At 34.4% G+C, this 11,299-nt stretch overlaps 2 pseudogenes; both read right to left on the bottom strand.

The window, feature by feature from the left end:
* Nucleotides 1-1,060: 1,060 nt before the first annotated feature.
* Nucleotides 1,061-1,196, bottom strand: LOC146006167 (U2 spliceosomal RNA; annotated as a pseudogene).
* A 4,994-nt stretch (nucleotides 1,197-6,190) lies between these two features.
* LOC146006168 (U2 spliceosomal RNA) lies at nucleotides 6,191-6,326 on the bottom strand (annotated as a pseudogene).
* Between the last annotated feature and the right edge of the window lie 4,973 nt (nucleotides 6,327-11,299).

The following is an 11,299-nucleotide window of genomic DNA, read 5'->3' on the forward strand; positions in this document are numbered from 1 at the left end:
AAGGGGGCCGTGCTATCGAATGGGCTTATCTCCCGAAGGAGACGGGCCCCGTTTTTTCCTTAACCCCTCTCAACCATAAGGCCGAAGAGGGGAAAATAGGGAACGGTGGGTCCTCTTCACCGAAGCTTAGAGAGAACCTCTTTCCTCAACCCCCGGAAGGGTTAGGACGGTGGGTCCTCCGCACCCGAAGGTTTGGAGAGACCCTCAGTGGACTTCCTTCCACCTTGCGGCTCAGGGTCGGCCTCGGGGGGACCGCAGCTCTCCCCAAAAGGTGAGAGCTTTGGCACGTTGGGGAAATGGAAGGCCCGTAAGGGTCGACCACACAACCCAAAAAAACGTAACAAACTACAGAAAACAGAAAATGTGAAAAGTGCATGAACGTGAGAAGAAGAGAAATAAATAATAAAGAGGACCCCAGCCAGAAGGCCGGGGTGGGGGTGTGAAAAATTGTCCTACCCCATCCAAAATGACGAGGTAAGGACGTGAAGCACTAACCTAGAGGGAAGTTCGCAGTGCTAGTGCCATACTAGTGCATGGTGATTTTGGGATCACCCGTGCATGTTCGGCACCCCCGAGTTTCCCAGGGGGCACAGTGCAGCCTCGGACTCCAAGCAGCCGACCGATCAGCGTCCGACCAAGTCTTTCTCTGCTCCCATCATAGGGCACTTTCCAGCCCCTGGCATGGGAATGGGTACTCCACTGGGCTTTTCGAAAGACTCCCTTAGGGGCTGCACCCCCCTCAGAAGAGCAATCTACTCAGTCTCAGTGTTTCTCCGATCCCAAGCTGGGCCTTTCGCGGTCTCCCCATCAGAGGCTACGAACCTCTAGAACAGGAGCCATCTACTCAGTCCCAGCCTTTCTCCGCTCCTTGGGAATGGATACTAGACTGAGCCTTTCGCTAGCTCATCCTTCCGGGGCTACGAACCCCGTCAAGAGAGTCAAACTACTAGGCTTAGTGTTTCTCCCCCCTCTTACCAGTGGATTTAAGGAAACAACACCTCCTACCAAAGGCAGAGGTGAAGGTACTCAGCCAGACTTTTCACCACTCCCAGGCAAAAAAGAGGGGTCCCACACCCTCCGCCCATCAGAGCAGCTACTCAGTCCAGCCTTTCTCTATTCTCTGCCAGAGGCCAGTCCATACCCACTGATTAGAACAGATACTACACTTGATCTTAGCCAAAAGGCTGAGATAACATGTGCAGAGAGAGTTACATTTGGGTGGGGTGTGTTGAAACTGAAATCTAAATTGCAGTGTAAACATAATGCAGCCAGTATTTATCCTGCACAGAAACAAAATAACTCACACAAATCTAACTCTCTCTTTACAAGTTACATCTGCCCCACCTGCTGTGCACATGGTTTTTCCCATTTTGAGAACAAATTTGTACTGTGATCAGATCTGAATAAGGGCCAAAAAAACATACAGTAACACAAACAACATAAAAATCTGAAACCGCATAAATTATAATAAATTATCATAAATTGTCAGAAATTAACATAAATGAACATACATTAACATAAATTAACATAAATTAACATAAATTGTAGTAAGTTTAATGAAAGCAAAAGGAGCAACATAACACCACATAAAGCAACATAAAACAACATTAGCAACATAAAACTACATAACCTGCATAAAAAACATAAAGCAACACAAAAACCATAACACAACATAAACCACATAAAAATATGCAACCGCATAAATTATCATAAATTATCATAAATGATCATAAATTAACATAAATTATAGTAATTTCAATGAAAGCAAAATGACCTAAATAACACCACATAAAGTCACATAAGCAACATAAAACTACATAAACTGCATAAAAATACATAAAGCAACACAAAATAACATAAAGCAACACAAACAACATAAAAATCTGAAACCACATAAATTATCGTAAATTTACATAAATTAACATACATTAACATAAATTAACATAAATTGTAGGAAGTTTAATGAAAGCAAAAGGACCAACATAACACCACATAAAGCAAAATAAAACAACATTAGCAACAAAAAAATACATAACCTGCATAAAAAACATAAATCAACACAAAAACCATAACACAACATAAACAACATAAAAGTCTTTAACCGCATAAATTATCATAAATTATCATAAATTAACATAAATGAACATAAATTATAGTAATTTCAATGAAAGCAAAATGACCTAAATAACACCACATAAAGTCACATAAGCAACATAAAACTACATAAACTGCATAAAAATACATAAAGCAACACAAAATAACATAAAGCAACACAAACAACATAAAAATATGAAACCACATAAATTATCATAAATTTACATAAATTAACATACATTAACATAAATTAACATAAATTGTAGGAAGTTTAATGAAAGCCAAAGGACCAACATAACACCACATAAAGCAAAATAAAACAACATTAGCAACATAAAACTACATAACCTGCATAAAAAAAACATAAATCAACACAAAAACCATAACAAAACATAAACAACATAAAAATTTGCAACCGCATAAATTATCATAAATTATCATAAATTAACATAAATTAACATAAATTATAGTAATTTCAATGAAAGCAAAATGACCTAAATAACACCACATAAAGTCACATAAGCAACATAAAACTACATAAACTGTATAAAAATACATGAAGCAACACAAAATAACATAAAGCAACACAAACAACATAAAAATCTGAAACCACATACATTATCATAAATTTACGTAAATTAACATACATTAACATAAATTAACAAAAATTGTAGGAAGTTTAATGAAAGCAAAAGGACCAACATAACACCACATAAAGCAAAATAAAACAACATTAGCAACATAAAACTACATAACCTGCATAAAAAAAACATAAATCAACACAAAAACCATAACACAACATAAACAACATAAAAGTCTTTAACCGCATAAATTATCATAAATTATCATAAATTAACATAAATGAACATAAATTATAGTAATTTCAATAAAAGCAAAATGACCTAAATAACACCACATAAAGTCACATAAGCAACATAAAACTACATAAACTGCATAAAAATACATAAAGCAACACAAAATAACATAAAGCAACACAAACAACATAAAAATCTGAAACCACATAAATTATCATAAATTTACATAAATTAACATACATTAACATAAATTAACATAAATTGTAGGAAGTTTAATGAAAGCCAAAGGACCAACATAACACCACATAAAGCAAAATAAAACAACATTAGCAACATAAAACTACATAACCTGCATAAAAAAACATAAATCAACACAAAAACCATAACAAAACATAAACAACATAAAAATCTGCAACCGCATAAATTATCATAAATTATCATAAATTAACATAAATTAACATAAATTAACATAAATTATAGTAATTTCAATGAAAGCAAAATGACCTAAATAACACCACATAAAGTCACATAAGCAACATAAAACTACGTAAACTGTATAAAAATACATGAAGCAACACAAAATAACATAAAGCAACACAAACAACATAAAAATCTGAAACCACATAAATTATCATAAATTTACGTAAATTAACATACATTAACATAAATTAACAAAAATTGTAGGAAGTTTAATGAAAGCAAAAGGACCAACATAACACCACATAAAGCAAAATAAAACAACATTAGCAACATAAAACTACATAACCTGCATAAAAAAAACATAAATCAACACAAAAACCATAACACAACATAAACAACATAAAAATCTGTTACCGAATAAATTATCACAAATTATCATAAATTAACATAAATTAACATAAATTAACATAAATTAACATAAATTATAGTAATTTCAATTAAAGCAAAATGACCTAAATAACACCACATAAAGTCACATAAGCAACATAAAACTACGTAAACTGCATAAAAATACATGAAGCAACACAAAATAACATAAAGCAACACAAACAACATAAAAATCTGAAACCACATAAATTATCATAAATTTACGTAAATTAACATACATTAACATAAATTAACAAAAATTGTAGGAAGTTTAATGAAAGCAAAAGGACCAACATAACACCACATAAAGCAAAATAAAACAACATTAGCAACATAAAACTACATAACCTGCATAAAAAAACATAAATCAACACAAAAACCATAACACAACATAAACAACATAAAAATCTGCAACCGAATAAATTATCACAAATTATCATAAATTAACATAAATTAACATAAATTAACATAAATTATAGTAATTTCAATTAAAGCAAAATGACCTAAATAACACCACATAAAGTCACATAAGCAACATAAAACTACGTAAACTGCATAAAAATACATGAAGCAACACAAAATAACATAAAGCAACACAAACAACATAAAAATCTGAAACCGCATTAATTATCACAAATTTACATAATTTTACATAAATTTACATAAATTTACATACATTAACATAGATTAACATAGATTAACATAGATTGTACTAGTTTTCTGAAAGCAAAAGGACCTAAATAACACCACATAAAGCCACATAAGCAACATAAAACTACATAAACTGCATAAAAACACATGAAGCTACACAAAATAACATAAAGCAACACAAACAACATAAAAATCGGAAACCGCATAGATGATCATAAATTTACATAAATTAACACAAATTAACATACATTAACATAAATTGTAGTAATTTTTCTGAAAGCAAAAGGACCAACATAACACCACATAAAGCAACATAAGCAACATAAACAACCTAAAACTACATAAACTGCATAAAAAAACTTGAAGCAACACAAAATAACATAAAGCAAAACAAACAACATAAAAATCTGAAACCGCATAAATTATCATAAATTAACATATATTATCATAAATTAACATACATAATAGTAACTTCAATGAAAGCAAAATGACCAAAATAACACCACAGAAAGCAACATAAAACAACATTAGCAACATAAAAATACATAACCTGCATAAAAAACATAAAGCAACACAAAGGCCCTTATTCAGATATTATCGCAGTACAAATTTGTTCTCAAAATAGGCAAAACCATATGCACTGCATGTGGGGCAGATGAGTTTGAAGAAACTCAGGAGACCGAGGTGTGCTCCCTACCACCAGTGCTGTGCCTAAACATGTGCAAAGGGGGCCGTGCTATCGAATGGGCTTATCTCCCGAAGGAGACGGGCCCCGTTTTTTCCTTAACCCCTCTCAACCATAAGGCCGAAGAGGGGAAAATAGGGAACGGTGGGTCCTCTTCACCGAAGCTTAGAGAGAACCTCTTTCCTCAACCCCCGGAAGGGTTAGGACGGTGGGTCCTCCGCACCCGAAGGTTTGGAGAGACCCTCAGTGGACTTCCTTCCACCTTGCGGCTCAGGGTCGGCCTCGGGGGGACCGCAGCTCTCCCCAAAAGGTGAGAGCTTTGGCACGTTGGGGAAATGGAAGGCCCGTAAGGGTCGACCACACAACCCAAAAAAACGTAACAAACTACAGAAAACAGAAAATGTGAAAAGTGCATGAACGTGAGAAGAAGAGAAATAAATAATAAAGAGGACCCCAGCCAGAAGGCCGGGGTGGGGGTGTGAAAAATTGTCCTACCCCATCCAAAATGACGAGGTAAGGACGTGAAGCACTAACCTAGAGGGAAGTTCGCAGTGCTAGTGCCATACTAGTGCATGGTGATTTTGGGATCACCCGTGCATGTTCGGCACCCCCGAGTTTCCCAGGGGGCACAGTGCAGCCTCGGACTCCAAGCAGCCGACCGATCAGCGTCCGACCAAGTCTTTCTCTGCTCCCATCATAGGGCACTTTCCAGCCCCTGGCATGGGAATGGGTACTCCACTGGGCTTTTCGAAAGACTCCCTTAGGGGCTGCACCCCCCTCAGAAGAGCAATCTACTCAGTCTCAGTGTTTCTCCGATCCCAAGCTGGGCCTTTCGCGGTCTCCCCATCAGAGGCTACGAACCTCTAGAACAGGAGCCATCTACTCAGTCCCAGCCTTTCTCCGCTCCTTGGGAATGGATACTAGACTGAGCCTTTCGCTAGCTCATCCTTCCGGGGCTACGAACCCCGTCAAGAGAGTCAAACTACTAGGCTTAGTGTTTCTCCCCCCTCTTACCAGTGGATTTAAGGAAACAACACCTCCTACCAAAGGCAGAGGTGAAGGTACTCAGCCAGACTTTTCACCACTCCCAGGCAAAAAAGAGGGGTCCCACACCCTCCGCCCATCAGAGCAGCTACTCAGTCCAGCCTTTCTCTATTCTCTGCCAGAGGCCAGTCCATACCCACTGATTAGAACAGATACTACACTTGATCTTAGCCAAAAGGCTGAGATAACATGTGCAGAGAGAGTTACATTTGGGTGGGGTGTGTTGAAACTGAAATCTAAATTGCAGTGTAAACATAATGCAGCCAGTATTTATCCTGCACAGAAACAAAATAACTCACACAAATCTAACTCTCTCTTTACAAGTTACATCTGCCCCACCTGCTGTGCACATGGTTTTTCCCATTTTGAGAACAAATTTGTACTGTGATCAGATCTGAATAAGGGCCAAAAAAACATACAGTAACACAAACAACATAAAAATCTGAAACCGCATAAATTATAATAAATTATCATAAATTGTCAGAAATTAACATAAATGAACATACATTAACATAAATTAACATAAATTAACATAAATTGTAGTAAGTTTAATGAAAGCAAAAGGAGCAACATAACACCACATAAAGCAACATAAAACAACATTAGCAACATAAAACTACATAACCTGCATAAAAAACATAAAGCAACACAAAAACCATAACACAACATAAACCACATAAAAATATGCAACCGCATAAATTATCATAAATTATCATAAATGATCATAAATTAACATAAATTATAGTAATTTCAATGAAAGCAAAATGACCTAAATAACACCACATAAAGTCACATAAGCAACATAAAACTACATAAACTGTATAAAAATACATGAAGCAACACAAAATAACATAAAGCAACACAAACAACATAAAAATCTGAAACCACATACATTATCATAAATTTACATAAATTAACATACATTAACATAAATTAACAGAAATTGTAGGAAGTTTAATGAAAGCAAAAGGACCAACATAACACCACATAAAGCAAAATAAAACAACATTAGCAACATAAAACTACATAACCTGCATAAAAAACATAAATCAACACAAAAACCATAACACAACATAAACAACATAAAAGTCTTTAACCGCATAAATTATCATAAATTATCATAAATTAACATAAATGAACATAAATTATAGTAATTTCAATGAAAGCAAAATGACCTAAATAACACCACATAAAGTCACATAAGCAACATAAAACTACATAAACTGCATAAAAATACATAAAGCAACACAAAATAACATAAAGCAACACAAACAACATAAAAATATGAAACCACATAAATTATCATAAATTTACATAAATTAACATACATTAACATAAATTAACATAAATTGTAGGAAGTTTAATGAAAGCCAAAGGACCAACATAACACCACATAAAGCAAAATAAAACAACATTAGCAACATAAAACTACATAACCTGCATAAAAAAAACATAAATCAACACAAAAACCATAACAAAACATAAACAACATAAAAATTTGCAACCGCATAAATTATCATAAATTATCATAAATTAACATAAATTAACATAAATTATAGTAATTTCAATGAAAGCAAAATGACCTAAATAACACCACATAAAGTCACATAAGCAACATAAAACTACATAAACTGTATAAAAATACATGAAGCAACACAAAATAACATAAAGCAACACAAACAACATAAAAATCTGAAACCACATACATTATCATAAATTTACGTAAATTAACATACATTAACATAAATTAACAAAAATTGTAGGAAGTTTAATGAAAGCAAAAGGACCAACATAACACCACATAAAGCAAAATAAAACAACATTAGCAACATAAAACTACATAACCTGCATAAAAAAAACATAAATCAACACAAAAACCATAACACAACATAAACAACATAAAAGTCTTTAACCGCATAAATTATCATAAATTATCATAAATTAACATAAATGAACATAAATTATAGTAATTTCAATAAAAGCAAAATGACCTAAATAACACCACATAAAGTCACATAAGCAACATAAAACTACATAAACTGCATAAAAATACATAAAGCAACACAAAATAACATAAAGCAACACAAACAACATAAAAATCTGAAACCACATAAATTATCGTAAATTTACATAAATTAACATACATTAACATAAATTAACATAAATTGTAGGAAGTTTAATGAAAGCCAAAGGACCAACATAACACCACATAAAGCAAAATAAAACAACATTAGCAACATAAAACTACATAACCTGCATAAAAAAACATAAATCAACACAAAAACCATAACAAAACATAAACAACATAAAAATCTGCAACCGCATAAATTATCATAAATTATCATAAATTAACATAAATTAACATAAATTATAGTAATTTCAATGAAAGCAAAATGACCTAAATAACACCACATAAAGTCACATAAGCAACATAAAACTACGTAAACTGTATAAAAATACATGAAGCAACACAAAATAACATAAAGCAACACAAACAACATAAAAATCTGAAACCACATAAATTATCATAAATTTACGTAAATTAACATACATTAACATAAATTAACAAAAATTGTAGGAAGTTTAATGAAAGCAAAAGGACCAACATAACACCACATAAAGCAAAATAAAACAACATTAGCAACATAAAACTACATAACCTGCATAAAAAAACATAAATCAACACAAAAACCATAACACAACATAAACAACATAAAAATCTGCAACCGAATAAATTATCACAAATTATCATAAATTAACATAAATTAACATAAATTAACATAAATTATAGTAATTTCAATTAAAGCAAAATGACCTAAATAACACCACATAAAGTCACATAAGCAACATAAAACTACGTAAACTGCATAAAAATACATGAAGCAACACAAAATAACATAAAGCAACACAAACAACATAAAAATCTGAAACCACATAAATTATCATAAATTTACGTAAATTAACATACATTAACTTAAATTAACAAAAATTGTAGGAAGTTTAATGAAAGCAAAAGGACCAACATAACACCACATAAAGCAAAATAAAACAACATTAGCAACATAAAACTACATAACCTGCATAAAAAAACATAAATCAACACAAAAACCATAACACAACATAAACAACATAAAAATCTGCAACCGAATAAATTATCACAAATTAACATAAATTAAAATAAATTAACATAAATTAACATAAATTATAGTAATTTCAATTAAAGCAAAATGACCTAAATAACACCACATAAAGTCACATAAGCAACATAAAACTACGTAAACTGCATAAAAATACATGAAGCAACACAAAATAACATAAAGCAACACAAACAACATAAAAATCTGAAACCGCATTAATTATCACAAATTTACATAATTTAACATAAATTTACATAAATTTACATAAATTAACATAGATTAACATAGATTAACATAGATTGTAGTAGTTTTCTGAAAGCAAAAGGACCTAAATAACACCACATAAAGCCACATAAGCAACATAAAACTACATAAACTGCATAAAAACACATGAAGCTACACAAAATAACATAAAGCAACACAAACAACATAAAAATCGGAAACCGCATAGATGATCATAAATTTACATAAATTAACACAAATTAACATACATTAACATAAATTGTAGTAATTTTTCTGAAAGCAAAAGGACCAACATAACACCACATAAAGCAACATAAGCAACATAAACAACCTAAAACTACATAAACTGCATAAAAAAACTTGAAGCAACACAAAATAACATAAAGCAAAACAAACAACATAAAAATCTGAAACCGCATAAATTATCATAAATTAACATATATTATCATAAATTAACATACATAATAGTAACTTCAATGAAAGCAAAATGACCAAAATAACACCACAGAAAGCAACATAAAACAACATTAGCAACATAAAAATACATAACCTGCATAAAAAACATAAAGCAACACAAAGGCCCTTATTCAGATATTATCGCAGTACAAATTTGTTCTCAAAATAGGCAAAACCATATGCACTGCATGTGGGGCAGATGAGTTTGAAGAAACTCAGGAGACCGAGGTGTGCTCCCTACCACCAGTGCTGTGCCGAAACATGTGCAAAGGGGGCCGTGCTATCGAATGGGCTTATCTCCCGAAGGAGACGGGCCCCGTTTTTTCCTTAACCCCTCTCAACCATAAGGCCGAAGAGGGGAAAATAGGGAACGGTGGGTCCTCTTCACCGAAGCTTAGAGAGAACCTCTTTCCTCAACCCCCGGAAGGGTTAGGACGGTGGGTCCTCCGCACCCGAAGGTTTGGAGAGACCCTCAGTGGACTTCCTTCCACCTTGCGGCTCAGGGTCGGCCTCGGGGGGACCGCAGCTCTCCCCAAAAGGCGAGAGCTTTGGCACGTTGGGGAAATGGAAGGCCCGTAAGGGTCGACCACACAACCCAAAAAAACGTAACAAACTACAGAAAACAGAAAACGTGAAAAGTGCATGAATGTGAGAAGAAGAGAAATAAATAATAAAGAGGACCCCAGCCAGATGGCCGGGGTGGGGGTGTGAAAAATTGTCCTACCCCATCCAAAATGACGAGGTAAGGATGTGAAGCACTAACCTAGAGGGAAGTGCGCAGTGCTAGTGCCATACTAGTGCATGGTGATTTTGGGATCACCCGTGCATGTTCGGCACCCCCGAGTTTCCCAGGGGGCACAGTGCAGCCTCGGACTCCAAGCAGCCGACCGATCAGCGTCCGACCAAGTCTTTCTCTGCTCCCATCATAGGGCACTTTCCAGCCCCTGGCATGGGAATGGGTACTCCACTGGGCTTTTCGAAAGACTCCCTTAGGGGCTGCACCCCCCTCAGAAGAGCAATCTACTCAGTCTCAGTGTTTCTCCGATCCCAAGCTGGGCCTTTCGCGGTCTCCCCATCAGAGGCTACGAACCTCTAGAACAGGAGCCATCTACTCAGTCCCAGCCTTTCTCCGCTCCTTGGGAATGGATACTAGACTGAGCCTTTCGCTAGCTCATCCTTCCGGGGCTACGAACACCGTCAAGAGAGTCAAACTACTAGGCTTAGTGTTTCTCCCCCCTCTTACCAGTGGATTTAAGGAAACAACACCTCCTACCAAAGGCAGAGGTGAAGGTACTCAGCCAGACTTTTCACCACTCCCAGGCAAAAAA

Source organism: Crinia signifera, chromosome 5 (genome assembly GCF_055691185.1).
Source record: "Crinia signifera chromosome 5, ASM5569118v1, whole genome shotgun sequence".
Taxonomy (NCBI): domain Eukaryota; kingdom Metazoa; phylum Chordata; class Amphibia; order Anura; family Myobatrachidae; genus Crinia; species Crinia signifera.